This window comes from Nyctereutes procyonoides, unplaced genomic scaffold (assembly GCF_905146905.1).
Source record: "Nyctereutes procyonoides isolate TBG_1078 unplaced genomic scaffold, NYPRO_anot_genome, whole genome shotgun sequence".
In the NCBI taxonomy this organism is placed as follows: Eukaryota; Metazoa; Chordata; class Mammalia; order Carnivora; family Canidae; genus Nyctereutes; species Nyctereutes procyonoides.
The window spans coordinates 10,392,140-10,414,065 of record NW_026575036.1 but is presented as its reverse complement, the minus strand read 5'-3'; the positions used below and the strand labels follow the sequence as shown (position 1 = coordinate 10,414,065).

At 34.6% G+C, this 21,926-nt stretch overlaps 1 protein-coding gene across 1 annotated transcript in view; it reads left to right on the top strand.

Annotated features, from left to right (window-relative positions):
* LMNTD1 (lamin tail domain containing 1) overlaps positions 1-21,926 on the top strand; it is a 381,533-nt gene that overhangs the window by 100,069 nt on the left and 259,538 nt on the right. The gene's annotated exons all lie outside the window — the stretch shown is intronic.

Sequence of the window (21,926 nt, the reverse complement as noted above, 5' to 3'; positions counted from 1 at the left end):
CAATTGCTTGAATGTGGGTATGCTGACAATTGAAATGAAAACTTTGGAATTATTAAAAAAAAACACTCTCCCAAACAGATCATTTTTAGTGAGTATAGAGGCCTTTTGAACTTTGCCAAAACAGGTGTTTCATGCAGAGAAGACTGCTGAGACCAAATGCTAGAATTATTAAGTAGCCATTAGAGAAATTCTAGGTAGAAAGAGTGCTCTGAAAGGACAGAATTGATGAAACAAATGACCTTTCAATGTTGTTAAGGAATTCTTGTGGTGGATTTTCCTCCTTAATTCAATAGGAAGCAAATAAAGCAATAAATTTAAACATGCCCAACCACTAGGAAATCATTTCTCTTGGTAAAAGGAGTCATAATAGGAAGCAGAACTCAGATGGTTGAGTTGATAGTGTTCTGCTCCCCTGGGGCCCATTCTTCAGTGGTGAGCTTTCCCAAGAGCTCTGTGGCTGATAAACTGTTCTCCCCTGGAGTCCTGCCCCAGCCAGCTGACATTAAGTGACTGAACACTGAGCAGACCTGTCCCCCTGTATCAACCAGGCTCACTCTCCTTTCCCAGACAACAAGGGACTCCAGAGGAGTAAATGCAGACCCAGTGTGATACAGGGACTTCTGGCATGCACTTCTCTTTCCCTCCGTCTGTTGATTCCTTTAAGCCTGGAGAATTGGAAAATATTCTTTAAGAAATAGATCTGACCTCTTTCATGCCAGGAAACATCATAACTCAAGAAAAAGTGTTTCACTGAGGAGTGGATATTATTTAGTTTGTTTTACAGCTCTCTTTATTCTGACAAAAAACAATTGGAATAAAATACTTGCTACATTATGTGGCAAAAGTAAATAAAACAAATAAATATATAAATAAAGCCTGTTTAAAGAATACTTTAAACCCAACTTTTCCATTATGCACCAACTTACCATTCTCTGTAAGATGCTGCACTATTAAAGTGACCACCAAGTGAACCCTTATTAAAGATATGGCTTATAGCTGGAGGCTGGGTCTCGGACCAAGCGTTCATTTTGTTTTCCTTTTCTCAATAAATTCCTTGTTCTATATTGCATGAAAATCTGATTTGGTTAACTCTGTAGAGTTGGAATTTTCTTTCCCCATGTTTGCCTGTTTGAGAAATACCATGATCCTAAAATATTAAGTGATATGTCCTTAAGTGATTTTAGCTAACCCTGTGACAGTTCTCTGAATAATAGAACTATTAAAACTACTACTCTAGTCATTATCCAGAGAATGGTAAGCTGGTGCATAATGGGAATGTTGGGTTTTAAAGTACCCTCTAGATAGGCTTCACTTTATTTATATATTTATTTGTTTTATTTATTTTTGCCACATAATGTTGAAAGTATTTTATTGCAAGTGTTTTTGTCAGAATAGAGAGCTCTAAAACAAACTAAATAACATCCACTCCTCAGTGAAGAGAGAACACTTTTTCTTGAGTTACAATGTCCCCTGGCATGAAAGAGTTCAGGTTATCAGACAAATCTTCCTTTTCAATGTCTTGCTCAAGGTGCAATCATGTGACTGCTTCACTCTTGAAGTGTGCTGTTGACAAAAGTAAGATCTCTATGTACTAGTGAAAAAAAATTCTCAAAGCCAAAGCCCTAAGAAGAAATGGTGTGAAACATGTGTTTTTAAGGAAACAACAACAATAACAAGACACCAAACAACCCTGTTTGTAATGGGGCTGATTCTTTGATCCCCTGGGAGAGGCTGTCAGGTCAAAAGGGGTGGAGTTGATTTAGTCTGGAAAAGCTGGAAGATCAACTTTGGAGAAAGGCAACTTGAACCAGGACCTAAGAAACTTGGTTTCTAGTCTTCAATTAACTACTAACATGTTGTGTCATGTTAGGCAGTGGTACTGTAGCCCTCCAGGTTTCAATTTTCTTGCTTATTAGGTGAGGAAGGAGAGAGTTTATTAGTAGATCTCTGTGGTAGTTGCAAGCCTGAAATGCCATGGTCTCTGATTGCACTTGAAATATCATGAATATCAGAGTCAGAAATACTGTTTATTATTAACTGGAAATATGTTTCACATTCTCATGTGATTATATTTGGGATTCTACAGTGTATGTGCATATGCTTTTTCTCTGCTTATTTCTAAATAATCATGAATCAAAGAGAGTATAAATATATTTTAAGTTCTTAGAAGGAGAATATAGTTGAAGAGTTTGGGCAGATTCTATATTTAAGGCACAAAGTCACCTTTACTAAATCCCTACTTAAAATTCTAAATGGAATATTGTATTTCTAAGGAACTATAAAAGCGGTCTCATTTGAAATTGTGAGAGACTATTTCTCAAACGATTTTTCTTCTTTTTTTTCTAATCAAGTAATTGGAATAAACTAACTCATTGACTCAATTCACTTCTTAGTGCCTACTAAGTGCAGATCACTCTGCTAGGAACTGTGAGGATTAGTGAAATAAGCAAGACACATTCCTGCCCTCTGGGAATTTGTGTTCCACAAGTATAGGATTATATTTATATGCTTACAGGATTTAGACATTTGAAGAAATAATTATATCAGTTATTTCCATATTACATTTTTTCTTTCTCCACTTACCTCACCTCAAGGAGGAGAGAAGACACATATATCATTTTGTAAGACTGTACTTATAGAGAAATGCTTTATTATTAGAAAGAAAGTTTTTGTGGTACAAAGAGGAACCTGGGTCATCTTTTGTCTGGTTATGCTAGGCTTGATATAGTGTAAACTATGTCTATTTTGAAACACAATCTGCCCTAATCCTTAGGTATCAGAGTGTGCCTGACATTCATGTCAGCACTGCTTTTAAAGGCTGCTGTTAGGCATCACAAAGCAGCTTAGGGGAACACTTACATAGGTGTGGGGAGTATTGCTATCTACCTTTCCAGTAACTGAAATGTGAGTCTTCTTTCCATACATACAAAAACTGGAGGCATGAAAAATGTTAAAGGGCAGAGGGTTTGGGATGCAGCAATACTGTACAGGAGTTATTTTACTGTACTCTTGGATTATAGATAACAAATCCCCGATCTATGACTTTTTAGTTGTGTCAACTTGGGTGGCAAGGCTGGCTAAGCTACCAATTAACTGCTTGAGCTGAAAGAAGCTTCTAGCAGTGTCAAGCTTCAATATCCTCATCTGAAAAATTGGAAAAATACTTATTCAGGGTCTTATGAGTATTAAAATAATTCTTATAAAGTTCTTACTAGTGTCTGGCCAAGAGTAAGTGCTCAATAAATTGTGATTATGACTATGTCTACTAGATACTAATATCAGGATTTTTTTTTCTACTTGGGAACTTATTTCTCTTGCAGTTTAAAATGTATTTCCTTATGTTGGTCTTAAACGGGGATAGTGTCATTAATCATTAAAATAACCCTGATTGCATGATTTAATGAAACAGCTGTGGCTTTACCACCCAGTCTTTGCCCATAGGACAAAAGACCTCAGCTGTAGTGATCCCCTACCCCTAATTTCAGAACAGCGCAGCTTTAATCACTCTTTCCAGATAGACCTGGAGCTGAGGGGCAAAATACTACAGTGGCGTCCTGAGTAGGGTGCTTGAAGGTGGAAAAACACTCATTCAAACACTATTTTCCTTCCTTCTTTGAGCTTCCACAAAATTTTGTTTGAACCTCAGTTATGAGACTAATATTTTAGAATTGTGGTGGCTGCTGTACCTAATGCATTCTCCCCCCTACTCCCATGAAACTTACTGTCTGCACCTTGTATTCTAAATATTAGTTGTCCTGAATGCAAAAATGGTCCAACCAACCAATCTATGATTATGATTTGTGTTCCCAGGTTCAGCTTCAGAATTTAAGCTATCACCTTCATATTAGAGCAAAATTCTAATTAAGAGAGCATCACTTCAATAATGCTTTTCTTTCTTTTTTGTTGTTTTTTTAAACAAAAAAAATTTTTTAAAGATTTTATTTATTTATTCATGAGAGACACAGGGAGAAAGAGAGGCAGAGACACAGGCAGACGGAGTAGCCTGATGTGGGACTCGATCCGGGGACTCCAGGATTACCCCTGGGCCGAAGGCAGGCGCTAAACCACTGAGCCACCCAGGGATCCCCTAAACAAAAAAAATTTTTTTTAAGATTTTATTTATTCATTCATGAGAGACAGAGAGAGACGCAGACACAGGCAGAGGCAGAAGCAGGCTTCATGCAGGGAGCCCGACGCAGGACTGGATCCCGGGACTCCAGGACCACGCCCGGGGCTGAAGGCGACGCCAAACTGCTGGGCCTCCAGGGCTGCCCACATGACTTCTTTATGAAATGAGAGACGTAAAAGGAAAAATCGTTACTACTATAATGAGGTCATGAGAATGCCTCAGATTGGATATCTGATGTACTAATGGGTTTTCAGTGGTCAGTGGTTGAGATGTAAATTGAAATATACCTTTTGTTGATGATTAGTCAGTGTTCTTGTGACAACACTCCCTCCCCTTTTGCCAAGGCACTTTCTTTTGGGAAAGCATGGTGATTAAGGGCATAGGCAGACCTTGTTCAAGTGGCCTTGGGTGAGTTACCTTATCAGATCTTCAGATGCTTCATCTGTTACAGGGTAATGATTCTGGAGGGTATTGTTAAAAGTCCGTGTGAAAATAAATGCACATACATACATAGTGATTGACACATTGGAAGGAAGTGCTCAATACAAGTTACCTATCATCATTTTCTTTTTATTTCTTAACAAATCAAATAATTAGCATTATATAACTTTTTATATGTGTCATTATATTGGATACTGTGAAATGATTAATACAAAGAAGACTTCATTCCCGATGGAGTTTACAGTGTGCTCTAAATATAATGCAGACAGGGACGTCTGGGTGGCTCAGTGGTTGACCATCTGCCTTTGGTTCAGGTCATAATCCCAGGGTCCTGGAATCAAGTTCCACATCAGGCTCCCTCCTTTGTTTGAGAGAGAATCATTTCTTTTTTTTTTTTTTCTTTATTTATTTATGATAGTCACACACAGAGAGAGAGAGAGGCAGAGACATAGGCAGAGGGAGAAGCAGGCTCCATGCACTGGGAGCCCGACGTGGGATTCGATCCCGGGTCTCCAGGATCACGCCCTGGGCCAAAGGCAGGCGCCAAACCACTGCACCACCCAGGGATCCCCGAGGGAGAATCATTTCTTATATCAACTAAAGCTTTTCATCATGTGTAAGCTTAAAAAAATGAAGACAAATGGTCCATAATTATTCTAATTTTTTTTCTAAACCACAGTATGACTTGAGCTGTGAATGAACCTTTGGTTTCACTGATTACTCTTATAAATAACATTTTTTAGACCTCTGATAGAGACATTGGGAAGGATTGTGACCTCTGAGGTTAGAAATAATCAGTGTTTGAGAATTTCTTAGACTAATATTACCCAACTTACTTTCACCCTATTAACTGAATAAAAAGCCTAATTTTCATTATCTCAAAATTAATTCTTCCTGGGATTCATACACATCATTCAGGGAAATTACTTCACTCCTCACCCCTCCAAAATATATACTTTCCTCATGTTAGTAAACTTCCATATCTCCCAGACTACTATTAGAACTCTTCAGCTAAAAATCATTGGTTGATTCTGACTCTCATATCACAGCAGTGATGTCACCTAAGTGCTTTCTCTTACAAACAGCATAGAGAAAAACCATGTTTTGTACCTTCCTTAAAGCTCTTAAAAAAAAAAAAGCTCTTAATATTTTCTCAAAAATTTTAGGATAAATTTAGCATATCTTTACTGCAAAATTAATCAGATTATTTCATGTTTTTAATGTATAAAAGCTCACTGGTTCAAAGTCATTTGCTTTTACAACTATAAGGTACATGAAAAATAAAAATGTCATTAAGTGCTTTAGTAATATCAGCTGCGGGGGTGAGGATGGGGCAACTCTCATATACTGCTGATGGGAGTATAAATTGGTATAACTACTTCAGAAAACCATTTTTCAATATCCAGTAAAGTTGAATAGATGCATACCCTGGGCATAGGAAAGATTTAAAAATGCATAGCTATGTTTGTCAAAAAATGTGTATAATTCTTTAAAAAATGTATGTAAAAAGGTTAATAACACTATCATCCATAATAGCCAGAAGCTGGAAGGTATCCAAATACTTATCAACATTAGAATAGGTAAGAAATTTGAAATATATTTATGTAATTGAATACCCACAGCAATTAGACCATACAAACTATAGCTATACACAACAATATGGATGAAGCTTAGAAGCTTAATGCTGGGTAAAAGCAGTACTTACTATATCATACCATTTACATAAAATTCAGAAATGAAGCAGGGATAGTGATTGCTTTGGGTGCTAGTGACAAGCAGAGGACACAAAGGGCACTTTTGGGACGTTGGAGATGCTCTCCTTTCTTAAACTCATTAGCCTGTGCTCTTGTGATTTCTGTACTTCTCTAAACATGTGTTATACTTCCCTTGAACGTTTTTTCTTAATGGTCCAGTGTCAAAGCTATGGTATTGAACAGATGCCATCCAAATAATATTGTACAAATTAATATGAAAATTGGTTGTAACTTTTTCCAGAGAAATCTTAAAAGATTCAGCACATTTCTGACTCAAGTTTCATGAGCTTCATTCCCTCTTACATTGAACATCATCCTGGACATTTGGAAGGACTATTTCTTTCAATGCACCATAAGTTAGTCTCTTCTATGTGTCTGAGATGCAGCTTCCTGAGATCGAGGACTGTTAATTTTATAACTCCTATTTACGAGAAATACGCAAAGTTCATAGAAAGCATTTGCTTTCATGTCTTTCATTTGTCTTTGCAGAGGTGGGAGATAACAATGATGCTATGTACGTGACTCCTAACTCAGCTTTGCTATAATTATACTAAACAAGATGCTGTATGTCAAAAGTGCATTGTAAACTTAGTGCAATTCAGACATTTGATGTGATGTATTTCACTATTTGAAAACATCTCTCATTAAAATGTGCAACATTGAGAAATCAATAAAAACATGGTTCTAACAGTAGTTAGAAGTCCTTGCAAAGGAATTTAAAATGGTAGAACATCAGATATGAAAAATATCTTAGTCCCAACCTACTATTTTGCAAATGAGGATGCTAAGACTGAGCCCATAAAGTACTTATTAGTAGTGGATCCAGGACTGGCACCCAATTCTCTAAAAACTACTATGCCATGATTATAATACTTTGCCCAAAGAGAGCAGTTTTCTTAGTTTCATAACTTAAAAATAGTATGTCAAGTCACTCTTAAGACTTACATCTGGCTTTATTTTTAAAAATTACTCCAACTTTTTAGTTTTATAGTTCATTTGATTTTGAACAATTGATATAGAAATATTTAGGCTTTTTATGCTTTACATTAAAGCATAGTCTTCTCTGTATTAGATTTTGAGTACTACACAGTCACATACTCTATAAACAAACAAATATAATTTTAGTTGAGAAGTATCTCCTTTCATTTTTTTTTTGTAGTTAGGATATCCCTTAATTTTGGACTGTGATTCATTGTAGCATTGAAAATTAGCACAGAGTTGTGGATCATGGGGAGACAAATAGTACAAAAAATACATGTTTACTTCCAGATCTCATAAAATTTCTTGTTTATATAAGTTTCATTTCAATCAAAAGTGGAAAAGCAAGTCACTATTTTATTGCTTAGGGTGGCCAATGAAATTTTATTGCTTTGAATTGTAAGAAGTTTGGTTACTTACCAAATTGAGAAAATAAAAGTATAACTTTTCTTTTTGGCAGCAAAGGAGAAGTAATATGAGAAAAAGTTCAAAATTAAGATTTTCATCTAGACTCGATATAGAGCTCTTATCTACTAGATGTATAATTTTGTGATGACAGTGCATAATTTTGTAATAACAATGACTTGAAGACTCAGACATAAGTGAAAAGAACAATGGAGATTTGGGTTTGAGATGGCACCCTACCTCTTTGATTTTAGGTGAATCATTTGGTCTCTCCTTCACAGGTTTCATGTGACAGGCTAGGTTAGATTTGTGAACATGCCTTGGAAAATGGATTATTGTTAAATTATTATTATTAAGTCATTATATGCTCCTGCTAAAAGGTTGGAACTGTTTTACAGGGTTGGAAAATCCTTTTCTATTTCACACTTTCTCCCCTTCCAAATTTTCTTTCAGATTTTTTTTTCAAGAATATTATTCTGGATGGCCCAACTTTAATACTTAGCATGAGAAAAGAGTGGGTTCTTAGTACATTACAGAGAAAAATAATTAGTTGAAATGAGAAAGTTATTGCATTTTAAGAGATCTTATCAAAAGCACCTTGGGTGAGAAGAAAATCCAATCTCTGAGTCATAGATCCACCCACAGATACCACATTGTAATGCTATTATCAAAATACCATCCTTTTCATCACTGGTAGTTTCATGAATTGAAGCATACAGAGAAATGTATTATTGCTATTGTTTGCTGTGTTTAAGGATGCATGTATACTAGTTTAGAAAGAATATAATTTTGATGCAACATATAATAGCATACTTTGTACTTACAGAACTAGATGTATAAGGAATTGTCAATAATCTAAACATAGCCAGAGACAAGAATAATTCAAAGAAGCTCTATTAATGTCAATGGACTCTGCTACTGATAAATGACTAAGATGTTATATTTCCAAGTCATTCATTCATTTGTTTACTTAACTAATATCAATTAAGTGCCTTGAAAAGGTATTGTACAACATGCTAAGGTTTTGTGTAGGTGATGAAGTGCAGCATATTATTCATTCTACCTTTTTTCCTTCCTACCACACTTTATCCATCTTATACCTGGGATTTTTATTTCTCTATTTTAGGTTGTAAGCTCTTGGCAGAAATCATGTTTTATAGTGTAAAAAAAGGAAATGAGAGAGAAGAGGACATATTGGAAGAAGTCAGTAGAAAGAAAGAAAGAAAGAAAGAAAGAAAGAAAGAAAGAAAGAGAAAGAAAGAAAGAAAGAAAGAAAGAAAGAGAAAAGAAATAGGGAGAGAGGGAAAGAAGGAAAGTAGGAAGGAGCAAAGAAATGAAGGAAGGAAGAAAGAATGAATGAAAGAGAAATAAACTAGGAAAAGAAAAGCTACAAGAAGGAATTTATGGTGTTTAGTTTTATTAACATTAAAAGATCCCTTGTATAAAGTTTCAGTATGGTTAAGATGTCAGATCTTCCCAACTTGATCTATAAATTCAATGTAATCCCAATCAAAACCCCAGAAAGTTATTTTGTGAATATTGAGAAACTTCTTCTAGGTTAATATGGAAACACAATAAACTCAGAACAGCCAAGGAGAAGAACAAAGGGGACAGATAAAACCTGATATCAAGGCTTATTATAAAGCTGCAGTAATTGGGGTGCCTGAGTGGCTCAGTTGGTTATGTGTCTGCCTTCGGCTCAAGTCATGATCCCAGGGTCCTGAGATGGAGCCCCATGTAGGGCTATCTGCTCAGCAGGGGGTCTGCTTCTTTGTCTCCTTCTGCCCCTCCCCCCATTTGTGTGCTTTCTCTCTCTTAGATAAATAAATAAAATCTTTTTAGAAAATCTGCAGTAATCAAAATAATGTGGAGTTGGTGAAAGAACAGAGAAATAGATCAGTAGAACAGAATAGAGAGTCTAGAACTCACAAAAATATAGACTCACAAAAATATAGTCAATTGATTTTTGACAAAGAAGTGAAGGCAATACAATAGAACAAAGATAGTTTCCTCAACAAATAATACTGGAATAACTGAATATCTCTACATGCAAAAAAAAAAAGTGAATGTCAACACAGACCTAACATCCTTCACAAAAATTAACTCAAAATGAATCATAGACCTAAATGTTAAACACAAAACTTTAAACTCCTTGAAGATAACATTGAAGAAAATCTAGATGACAATGGATTTGGTATTGACTTTTTAGATAAAATATAAAAGCATAGCTCTTGAAAGAAAAAATGGATATTGGACTTCATTAAATTGAAAACTTGTCTTTTGTGAAAAACAAATCCAGACTAGGAGAAAATGTTTGCAAAACACATATCTGCTAAAGGACTGGTATTCCAAATATATAAAGAACTCTTGAAATTCAACAATAAGAAAACAATCATATTGAAAATGGCCAAAAGACCTAAAAAGACACCTCATCAGGGAAGATATACAGATGGCAAATAAGCATATGAAAAGATGTCCTACATTATACATCATCTGGGAGATGTAAATTAAAATTACATTGATACACCATTACATACCTATTAAAATGGCCAAAATTCGGAACACTGTCAAACCAAATACTGATGATGATGTGAAGCAAAAGGAACTCTCATTCATTGTGGATGAGAATGCAAAATGATGCAGCCACTTTGAAAGACAGTTTTCAGTTTGTTACAAACCCAAACTTATACTCTTACCACACAATCTAGCAATTTCACTCCTTGGTATATTTACCCAAATGAGATGAAGACATGTTTGCACAAAAACTGAGCACAGATATTGTAGAAAAACTGAGCACAGATATTCATTATAATTGCTAAGACTTGGAAGCTACCAAGATGCCCTTCAGTAGATGGCTGGATAAACAAACTATGGTATATACATGCAGTAGAATATTACATATATGGTTATGATGTCTTTTCCAGAATTTCATATATTTGGCATCACAAATACATCACAAATGTAGCTTTTTCAGACTGGCTTCTTTCACTTGTCAATATGCACATCATAACCATAGAGACTGAAAAAAAATAATGTTTAGCAAGATTTGGGGGAAGGAAAGATGAATAGATGGATCAAGAGGACTTTTAGGGCAGTAAAACACTTCTGTATCATATTGCAAATGGTGGATACAGGTCATTATACATTTGTCCAACCATAGAATGTAAAACACAGAAAGTGAATCCTAATTTAATCTATGGACTTTAGGTAATAATAATATAATATTAGCTCATCAATTATAACAAATGTAACACACTAACACAAGATGTGAATAACAGGGGAAATTGGGTAAGTGATAAGGGGAATATGGGGATTCTATGTACATTGTATCAATTTCTCTGTAAACCTAAAACTGCTCAGAACAATAGTTGTCATTTTTTAAAAAGGGAGGTATCTCATCTGAAGCATTCATTGAGGAACATGAGCTATTCATTTGGCAAACTATATATTTTTTGAATTGAAGTATGACTGTATAACTGACATACAGTTTTATTTAGTTTCAGGTATATGATATAATGATTCAACAACTCTATACATTACTCAGTGCTCGTCATGATAAGTGTACTCTTTTTAAGAAAATTCATTTACTTTTTCATTTATTTGTTTTTAATTCCAGTGTAATCAATATACAGTGTTATATTTGTTTTGGTGTACAACATAGTGATTCAAAAATTCTACACATTACCCAGTGCTCATCAAGATGAGTGTACTCTTCTTAATCCTTTTTAAATATTTCACCCATCCCCTCTCCCACCTTTTCTCTGATAATCATCAGTTTTTTTCTCTACATTTAAGAATCTGTTGTGTTTTTCTTGTTTGTTCCCTTTTTGCTTTGTTCTGATTCAAATTCCACCAAAGAGTGAAATCCTATGGTATTTTTCTTTCTCTGACTTATATCACTGAACATTATACCTTCTAGATCCATCCATGTTGTTGCAAATGGCAAGATTTTATTCATTTCTATGGCTGAATAATATTCCATATGTATATATACTACATCTTCTTTATACATCTATCCATGAACACTTAGATTGCTTTCTTATTTTGAATATTATAAATAATGCTGCAGTAAACATAGGAGTGCATATATCTTTTTGAATTAGTGCTTTTATATTCTTTGGGTAAATACCCAGATGTGGAATTACTGGATCATATGGTAATTTTATTTTTAATTTTTAAAGAAACTTCCATTCTGTTTTCCACAGCAGCTGTACCAGTTTGCATTCCCACCAACAGAGCTTAAGATTTCCTTTTTCTCCACCTCCTCACCAACACTTGTTGATTTTTGTGTTTTTGATTTTAGCCATTCTGGCAGATATGAAGTGATATCTCATGGTGGTTCTGATATGCATTTCCCTGATGATGAGTGATGTTAAGCATCTTTTCATGTGCTTGTTGACCATTTCATATATTTTCTTTGGAAAAACATCTATTCAGATCCTTAATTTTTGGGGGGATTGGATTATTTGGGGTTTGTTCTGGTGTTGAGTTGTGTAAGTTCTTTGTATATTTTAGATATTAACCCCTGTTGCATATATCACTTGCAAATATCTTCTCCCATTAAGTGGGTTGCCTTTTTGTTTTGAACAAAACAAAAAAAAATTTAAAATCTCATGGACATGATTTCCTTCACTGGGCAAAAGCTTTCTTTTGGTATAGTTCCAATATTTTAATTTTGCTTTTGTTTTCTTTCCCTGAGGAGACAAATCTAGAAAAATGTTTCTATGGCCAATGTCAAAGAAATCACTGCCTAGATTTTCTCCTAAGAGTTTTATGGTTTCAGGTCTTACATTTAGGTCTTTAATTCATTTTGAGTTTATTTTTGTGTATAGTATAAGAAAGTGGCCCATTTTCATTCTTTTGCATGAGGCTGTTAAGTTTTCCTTGTACCATTTCTTGAGGATACTTTCTTTTACCCATTGTATATTCTTGTCTCTTATGTTGTGGGTTATTTGACCAAATAAGCATGGGTTTTTTCCTAGACTTTGTACTGGTTCTATTGACCTATGTGTCTGTTTTGGTGCTAGTACCATACTGTTTTGACCACTACAGCTTTGTACTATATCTTAAAATCTGGGATTGTGGTACCTACAGTTTTGTTCTTCTTGTTCAAGATTGCTTTGGCTATTTAGGGTCCTTTGTGGTTCTGTGAAAAGTGGGCTATTGGTATTTTGATAGGAATTACATTAAATCTATAGATTGTTTTGGGCAGTATGGGCATTTTAACATTATTTGTTCTTTCAATCTGTGAGCATGAAACATCTTTCCATTTTTTTGTGTAATCTTTAATTTCTGTCATCAGTTTTATAATCATTTCAGAGTATAGGTCTTTGCATCCTAATTAAGCTTATTTCTAGATGTTTTATTATTTTTGGTGCAATTGTAAATGGAATTATTTTCTTAAATTCTCTTTCTGCGACTTCATATTTAGTGAATAGAAATGCAACAGATTTCTGTATATAAATTTTGTGTTCTATGACTTTACTTAATATATGTATCAATTCTAGTAGTTTTTTTGGTGGAGTCTTTCAGGTTTTCTATATATAGTATCATGTCATCTGCAAATAGTGAAAGTTTTACTTCTTCCTTATTGATTTAATCCCCTTTGTTTCTTTTTGTTGTCTGATTGCTATGGCTAGGACGTATGGTACTATGTTGGAAAGTGGTAAGATCGGACATCCTTATCTTGTTCTTGATCTTAGAGGAAAAGTGCTCAGTTATTCACCATTGAGTAGGATGTTAGCTGTAGGTTTTCCATATATGGTTTTTATTATGTTGAGGTATGTTCCCTCTAAGCCTACTTTATTGCAAGTTTTTATCGTGAATGGTTGTTGTATTTTGTCAAATGTACTTTTTCTGCATTTATTGAGGTGATCACATGGTTTTTATCCTTTCTCTTATCAATGAGATATGTCACTTTGATTTGTAATTATTGAACCATCCCTGAAATAAATCCCACTTGATTGTGGTGACTGATTTTTAAAAAATACGTTGTTGGATTCAGTTTGCTAATATTTTGTTGAACATTTTTTCATGTATATTCATCAGAGATAGTAGCTTACAGTTTCCTTCCTTCCTTCCTTCCTTTTCTCCTTCCTTTCTTTCTTTCTTTCCTTCTTTCTTTCTTTCTTTCTTTCTTTCTTTCTTTCTTTCTTCTTCCTTTCTTGTTTTGTTTTTGTTTTTGTTTTTGTTTTGGTAGTGTCTTTATCTGGTTTGGTACTAGGGTAATGCTGGTCTTGTAGGATGAATTTGGAAGCTTTCTTTCCTGTTCTATTTTTTGAAATGGTTTGAGAAGAATAGATATTAAATCTTTTTTAAATGTTTGGTAAAGTTTACCTCTGAAGACATCTGTGCTTGAACTTTTTTTGTTGGGAGTTTTTTGAATTACTGATTCAATTTCACTGCTAGTAATAGGTCTGTTCAAGTTTTCTAAAAAAAAAAAAATTCTATTTCTTCTGAAATAGAAAACTGAATTACTGATTCAATTTCACTGCTAGTAATAGGTCTTTTCAAGTTTTCTATTTCTTCTTTTTTTTTAAAGATTTATTTATTTTATTCATTCAGAGAGAGCGAGAGAGAGGCAGAGACACAGGCAGAGGGAGAAGCAGGCTCCATGCAGGGAGTCCGATGTGGGACTCGACCCCGGGTCCCCAGGATTACACCCTGGGCTACAGACGGCGCTAAACCGCTGCGCCACCGGGGCTGCCCTCTATTTCTTCTTGATTCAGTTTTTGAAAGTAATATGTTTCTAAACATTTATCCATTTCTTGTAGTTTGTCTAATTTGTTGATGTATAGTTTTTATAATATTCTCTTATAGTCCTTTTTATTTCTGTGGTGTCAGTTATTTCTCCTCTTTCATTTCTGATTTTATTTTTTTGAGTCCTCCCCACTCCTTTTTTTAAGGAGACTGGCTGGAGGTTTAACAGTTAGTTCAGTTTTTCCAAGAACCAGCTCCTGGTTTCATTGATCTGTGATTGTTTTCTTTTTCTTTTTTTTTTTTTAGTTTCAATGTCATTTATTTCTACTCTAATCTTTATTATTTCCTTTCTTCTATTGGTTTTGAGTTTTGTCTGTTCTTTTTGTAGCTACTTTAAGTGTAACAGTAAGTGGTTTATTTGAACATTTTCTTGCTTCTTGAGACTGAGCTGTGTTGCTATAAACTTTCCTCATAGAACAGCTTTTGATGTATCTCAAAGATTTTGGACAATCATGTTCTTATATTCCTTTGACTCCATGTATTTTTTTTTATTTTCTTCTTTGATTTTTTTGGTTGAAACATTCATTGTTTAATAGCATGTTGTTTAGCCTCTACGTATTTGTCCTTTTTCTGGATTTTTTTCTTGCAATTGATTTCTAGTTTCACTAGTGTGGCCAGAAAAGATACGTATGACTTCAGTGTTTTTTAATTTGATGAGACCTATCTTCTGGAGAATGTTCCATATGCACTTTAAAAAATGTGTATTCTACTATTTTAGGTTGGAATTTTTTGTATATATCTATTAGGTATATCTGGTCCAGTGTGTCATTCAAAGCCACTGTTTCCTTCTTGATTTCCTGCTTGGATGCCTTATCTATTGATATAAGTGGATAAGGTCCTTACTGTTAATGTATTATGATCAATTTCATACTTTATGTCTGTTAATAGTTGCTTTATGTATTTGGGTCCTCCTATGTTGGGTGCATAAATACTTAGAATTGTTATATCTTCTTGTTGGATTATTCTCTTTATCATTAGGTATTTGTTTGTTTATTGCAGTCTTTTTTTAAGCCTATTTTGTCTGATATAAATATTGTTACCCAGGGCTTCTTTTTGCTTTACATTTGTATGATAAATGTTTCCCCATCCCTTCACTTTCGATTTGCATATGTCATTAGGTATGAAGTGAGTCATCTGTAGGCAGTATATAGATGGATCTTGCTTTTTTTCAGTCACCCTGTGTCTTTTGATTGAACATTTAGTCCATTTATATTCAAAATAATTATTGATAGGAATGTACTTATTGTCATTTTGTTACTTATTTTATTGTTGTTTTTTGTTCCTTAGTTCCTAGTTTCTTTAGTTCTTCTTTTTTTCCTTTCTTCTTCTCTTGATTTCTTCCCTTGTGGTTTGATGACTTTCTATAATGATATGCTAGAATTCCTTTCTCTTCACTTTTTGAGTATCTATTATAGATTTTTGATTTATGGTTACCATTAAGTTCATATATGACATCTTATGCGTACTTCAGTCTTTATGAAATTGATGGTCTCTTAAGTTTCAACCCATTCTAAAAGTACTGAATTTTTATTCCTCCCCACCATGTTTTAAGTATATGATTTCAGATGGTTTTAGCTATTATTTTTTCAAATAAATTTTCTATGCCCTTTTCTCTCTCTTCTCCTTCTGAGGTCCCTCTAATACAATTGTTGTTACACTTGATGATGTTATTGAGTTACCTTGAGCTACTCACATTTTTATTACTCTCTTTTCCTTTTGTCAGCTTGGTTGCCTTCCATCACTCTGTCTTCCAGCTTGCTGGTCTATTCTTCTGACCCTCCTACTTTGCTACTGATTTTCTACAGTGTATTTTTTATTTCAGTTGAGTTATTTTTGATAGTTTTTAAAAATTTGCTGTTTTTATTGAAGATTCAATGAAATTCTTTATCCTTTTCTCAATTCTAATGAGTATCTTTATGACTATCACTTTCAATTTTTTTTAATCAGGCATACTGCTTATCTCTGTTTCATTTAACTCTTTTGCTGTAAGCCTTACTGGGTTTGAAGGCCATGTGTTATGGGGACTTGTCTTCCCAGTGAAGTTCCCTTGTGCCAGGATGCCAGGTGTGATGTCTGCTCCTGTCCTTCTCTGTGCCTGTAGAATCCCTCTTATTTGTGGTTAGTGTCCCATGAGTTTGGTTCCCAATCATATCTCTGCCCCTTTTATACTCTTCAATATGGCCTGCTCTCTGTGCTTAACTGTGGAAAGTCTGTTCTGCCAGTCTTCAGGTCATTTTCTGAGTTAGTTGCCCTGAATTGGCTATTATCTACGGATATCCCTGGAGTGAAGTGAACTTAGAATCCTCCTACTCCATCATCTTCCCAGCAATCCTCTGGCAAATAATTTTTTAAGTATTTGAAAAATCTGCTTAAATATTTGAATTTATATGAGGGTCACATTATTTAATCATAAATTATAATACTTCTTGAGAAGAAAGTTCAAAGTTCTTACTATAGTAACTGTATCTACTATTTTTTTTAATTTCAATTCAATTTAATTAACATATAGTGTATCATTAGTGTCAGAGGTAGAATTTAGTGCTTCATTAGTTGCATATAACCCCCAGGCTCAGGATGCCTGGGTGGCTTAGCGATTGAGCATCTGCCTTTGGCCCAGGGCGTGATCCCAGGATCTGGAATCAAGTCCCATATTAGGCTCCTTGCAGGGAGCCTACTTCTCCATTGGTCTGTGTCTCTGCCTCTCTCTGTGTGTCTCTCATGAGTAAATAAATAAAATATTTTAAAAAATACCACACACCCAGGCTACTGCCATCAAGTGCCCTCCTTAATGCCTATCACCCAGTTACATGATCACCCCACCCATCTCTCCTCCAGCAACCCTTAGCAACTGTATCTACTATTAAATCATCATAATGTCTTATGCCAGCATTTTCTAAAGTAAAGCCTTAAGGAATGTGATTCCTACAAAAAAGTCTCAGAAGAAAATTTCTATGGTCAAATTAGGGAAATACTGAATAACTCTCCTCTATTGAAGAGTCACAATGCATATTTGCATATTAAAATCTCCCAGAAGTCTTACCCAAAATAAATCAATTAGTGTGTTAATCCCAGGCTTTTTCAATTATTAAACCATGGAATCCTCTTTTTTAGTAAAACCTATTAAAATCCATAGAATGTTAGTCCTGAGGGACATATTTAGAGAAGTACTGCATAATGCAATTATAAAATGTTTATTTCAAATAAATTGGATCTAAGTATTTTTTACAGCTGTATTGGAGTAATGTTTATATATGCTATGAATATGATCTAAATGTTTGTGTCCTTCCAAAACTCTTATGTTGAAATCCTGACTCCCCAAAATGGTACTTGGAGATGGCGCCTTTGGGAGGTGCTTAAGTCATAAGTATGGAACCCTCATGGATGGAATTAGTGCCTTGTAAAAAAGGCTCCCAAGAAATCCCTAGCCTGTCCTACCATGTGAAGGCACAGGTAGAAGGCACCAGCTATGAACCAGGAAGAGGGCCTTCACCAGAATATGATCATACTACTGCCCTGATCTTGGATTTCCCAGCATCCAGAACTATGAGAAACAAATTTTTGTTGTTTATACACTACCCAGTCTGTAGTATTTTGTTATAGCAGTCTGAATGGACTAATACAATATACAATAAATCACTCAAGTTTAACATATAAGACTTGACCATTTATATATCTGTGAAATCATCATCCCAGTCAGGATAATGAACATGTCCATAAAGTTAAAAGGTTTCATTGTATCTATTTGTAATTCTACTCTTCTGCTCTTAACCCAACTTCATCCCCAAGTAACCTCTGGTTTGGTTTCTGCCACTATAGATTTATTTAGATTTTGTAGAGTTTTATATAAAGGGAATTATATACTATGTATGAATCGAATGTTTGTGTCCTTCCTAATTCATATTTTCAAGCACTAATATGATGGCATTTGTGTGTGTGTGTGTGGGGGGGACGGTTTGGGAGCTAATAAGGTCACGAGGGCTTATGAGTTAGCCTTTATAAGAAGAGAGACAGGAACTTGCTTCCTCTCTGCTCTGCTCTCCATGGTGTGAGGTTAAAACTAGATAGCCATCTACAGATCAGGTCTTTTTTTTTTTAATTTTTATTTATTTATGATACTCACAGAGAGAGAGAGAGAGGCAGAGACATAGGCAGAGGGAGAAGCAGGCTCCATGCACCGGCAGCCCGATGTGGGATTCGATCCCGGGTCTCCAGGATCACGCCCTGGGCCAAAGGCAGGCGCCAAACTGCTGCGCCACCCAGGGATCCCTACAGATCAGGTCTTAACTGACACTGGATATGCCAACATCATGATCTTGAACTTTTTTTTTTTTCATGATCTCGAACTTTTTGTAGTCTGTGAGAACTATGAGAAATAAATGTTTCTGTTTCAGCCAGTTAGTCTATGGTAACTTGCTGTAGCATTCAAACTGACCAACACACAGTATGTACTCTATTTGTTCTGGCCTCTTTTATCCAATATAAATATTTTGAGATTCATCCATGTCATTGCATGTATGGTTCATTCTTTTCTCTTGCTAAATATATTCAATTTTTATGGATATACCACTATTTGTTAATCCATTAGCCTGTTAATGAACATCTGGATTATTTCTAGTGTCTGGCTATTACAATAAAGCTGTGGTGCACATTTGTCTGCAAGCCTTTGTATAGACATATACTTTTCTTTCCTTTAAGTAAATATCTAGAAATGGAATTAGCTGAATTACACAATTGGTGTGTATTTAACTTTTGGATTATTTTTTAAAATCACTGAACCATGCTATAGTCCCACAAGCAGGATATAAGACTTCTAGTTTTTTTGTCAATAGTTGGCATCCTCAGGCTTATTGATTTTAACCATTTTAAGAGGTGTGTAATGGTGTCTCATTTTTTAAAAATTTGCATTCCTTAATGACTAATGACATTGAGCATTTTTTTTCATGCACTCATTTGGTACTTAGAGATCTTTAATTAATGTCTATTCAAATATTTTGCCCATTTTTAAAAACATTGGGTTGCTTCTTTTCTTACAATTGAGATTAGATAATTTCTTATGTATTTGGGATACAAGTTCCTCATCAGATATGTGTTCTAAAGATATTTTCACTCAGTCTGCAACTTATCTTTTCATTCTTTTAACAGTGGCTTTCAAAGAGCAAAAGTTCTTAATTTTGATGAAGTCTCATTTATCTACGTTCTTTCTTTTATGGACTGTGCTTTTTTTTTGTATATTTATTGTGTGTGGAATGGCCCAAAGTTTCTCTTTTGCATGTGAATATTCAATTATTCCAACATCATCCCTTTATCCACTAAATTACCTTTACACATGTGTAAAAAATCAATTGACCAACCACCTGAGTAACCCACAAAAAACTACTAGAGCTAATAAATAATATCAGGCTATATTTGTAGATTTATCTATTTCTCCTCACAGTTATAAATATTGTACTTCACATATTTTGAAAGTCTGTTATTAGGTATCTAATGTTTAGGATTATGACGTCTTGTTGATGAATTTACCCCTTTATCAAGAAATGCATTTCTTTATTGATGGTAATATTATTTGCTCTGATGTTAATGTAGCCACTACAACTTTCTTTTTGTTCACATTATATCATTTTCCTTTACATTTAACTTATTTGTAGCTCTCATACCAAACCATATAGTTGAGTCTGTTTTACCTAATGTAAGTTCTGCCTTTATTTGTTCAGACCTTCTACATTCCATGACAGGTGATTTTATTTTATTTTATTTTTATTTACGTATTTATTTATTTTGACAGGTGATTTTAATCTGTCATCTTGCTATTTATTTTCTGTCTCTTGTGTTCTTTATTGCATTTTCTTTCTTTCTATCATATAGCTTTGAGTTGAGTATTTTTATATGATTCCATTTCATCTGCTTTGTTAGCATATTAGCTATGACTAACTTTTTGCATTAGTTTAGGTTGCTTTAAGGTTTATGGCCATACATTTATCAGTCTAACTTTAAAATTAACTTGAAGTACATTATAAGATCCTTATAAAACACACTTCCATTTCTACCCTTTCAGTATTTGTGCTATTGTTGTTATACATCTTACTTCTATATATGTTATAAAATCTATAATGCATATTAATATTTTTGCTTCAGTCTATTAACTTTTAAAGAGATTTAAATAAGGAATAAGTTCTTCAAAATAGAAAACCTGAACAGGCCAATAACCAGGGAGGAAATTGAAGCAGTCATCAAAAACCTCCCAAGACACAAGAGTCCAGGGCCAGATGGCTTCCCAGGGAAATTCTATCAAACGTTTAAAGAAGAAATCATACCTATTCTACTAAAGCTGTTTGGAAAGATAGAAAGAGATGGAGTACTTCCAAATTCATTCTATGAGGCCAGCATCACCTTAATTCTAAAACCAGACAAAGACCCCACCAAAAAGGAGAATTACAGACCAATATCCCTGATGAACATGGATGCAAAAATTCTCAACAAGATACTAGCGAATAGGATCCAACAACACATTAAGAAAATTATTCACCATGACCAAGTAGGATTTATCCCTGGGACACAAGGCTGGTTCAACACTCGTAAAACAATCAATGTGATTCATCATATCAGCAAGAGAAAAACCAAGAACCATATGATCCTCTCATTAGATGCAGAGAAAGCATTTGACAAAATACAGCATCCATTCCTGATCAAAACTCTTCAGAGTGTAGGGATAGAGGGAACTTTCCTCGACATCTTAAAAGCCATCTACGAAAAGCCCACAGCAAATATCATTCTCAATGGGGAAGCACTGGGAGCCTTTCCCCTAAGATCAGGAACAAGACAGGGATGTCCACTCTCACCACTGCCATTCAACATAGTACTGGAAGTCCTAGCCTCAGCAATCAGACAACAAAAAGACATTAAAGGCATTCAAATTGGCAAAGAAGAAGTCAAACTCTCCCTCTTCGCCGATGACATGATACTCTACATAGAAAACCCAAAAGCCTCCACCCCAAGATTGCTAGAACTCATACAGCAATTTGGTAGCGTGGCAGGATACAAAATCAATGCCCAGAAATCAATGGCATTTCTATACACTAACAATGAGACTGAAGAAAGAGAAATTAAGGAGTCAATCCCATTTACAATTGCACCCAAAAGCATAAGATACCTAGGAATAAACCTAACCAAAGAGGTAAAGGATCTATACCCTAAAAACTATAGAACACTTCTGAAAGAAATTGAGGAAGACACAAAGAGATGGAAAAATATTCCATGCTCATGGATTGGCAGAATTAATATTGTGAAAATGTCAATGTTACCCAGGGCAATTTACACGTTCAATGCAATCCCTATCAAAATACCATGGACTTTCTTCAGAGACTTAGAACAAATTATTTTAAGATTTGTGTGGAATCAGAAAAGACCCCGAATAGCCAGGGGAATTTTAAAAAAGAAAACCATATCTGGGGGCATCACAATGC